Source organism: Corvus kubaryi, unplaced genomic scaffold (assembly GCF_017639235.1).
Source record: "Corvus kubaryi isolate FWS band 111438036 unplaced genomic scaffold, C.kubaryi_AGA036_p1.0 134, whole genome shotgun sequence".
NCBI classification, from domain to species: domain Eukaryota; kingdom Metazoa; phylum Chordata; class Aves; order Passeriformes; family Corvidae; genus Corvus; species Corvus kubaryi.
This window is the reverse complement of record NW_024580668.1, coordinates 9,055,473-9,056,649: the sequence shown is the minus strand read 5'-3', so window position 1 is coordinate 9,056,649 and position 1,177 is coordinate 9,055,473.

Sequence of the window (1,177 nt, the reverse complement as noted above, 5' to 3'; positions counted from 1 at the left end):
CAGCCACAAATACAATACAGCTCTGGTAGGATTTTCAGTAGATGGAAGACTTTAAATGGATTGATTTAGTAACTGTTTGAGAGAAGAATACAGGCTGTTGTTCTGTAGCACTCAACATGTAGTAGTTTTAGCCACACTTTTCCTGAGGGAAATACTGAACTCTTGATACGCAGTTTTGGAATAGTAAAAGCAGGCCTGTCATTTCAGTGGGATGACATTTAGTTATCAGGACGGGGGGACAGACCAAGCATGAAGAACATCTTCCTTTGCTCCCTGATGGAACAGCAACCTTTCTGTGCAGACCATGTCACTAGTGGAAAACACTCTGTCTAATACCATCCCAGGTTTTTTTGCACTGAATAAATAAGGCTATGCTGGGTTTCCTTCCCCAAAGCAGGAATGGGTGATGCTGTGATGTCTCTGCCATAGGCAGCACCTGTGGACAGCTGGCACTCTTGAGCCACTAATTCTCCATAAAGCTTGTTGGAAAAGAAATCAGACTTGGGGAAGGATCTAAAATTCGCTCATTTCACAGAGCACAGCAGCTTCTATCCCATGGTGTGCTGCAGAATGAGCTGAATGCTGAGCCACAACAGGCAGCAGCCTTCCCATTTAACATAACACACCAAGGAAAACCTCCCGCTATGTGCTTTCTACCTGGGGGCTTGTACACATCCAAACAGTGGCTTTTTTGTGTGTCTGAAGAGAGGTACGTGGGAGAAGGCTGGGAGCCGGGCTGCTCCTTCATTCACACCGGTGTCACTTATATCCCCTCTCTTTTGGAAGAAAGCTTCAAGGCTCTACTCCTGAAAGCTTCAAGGCCGTTTTCCACCGTTTCACTCAGTGAGATCAAAGCCAGGACCACGCTCAGCCTCCTGCATCTCTTCCTCTGTCTACTTCACTTCCCCAGATCAATTCACAGGCAAACCTACATCTGCGTTATCTCTCTGCTCGGGATGCGAAGGACCTTCTCCGGCCCGGGGAAGGCTAGAACATAACGGGGGCTCACCGTGGCCAGGCTCGGGGCAGGGCGGGGAAGGCGCACCGCGGTGCCCGCGGCCGCTCCCCGGGGCCGTCCCGCCCTCGGGCCGCGATTGGCGGCGCTGCGGCCGGGGCGGGGGCGGGCGGTCCGCAGGGCCGGGCAACCCACGATTGCAGTGCGCACTCACTGGGGAGA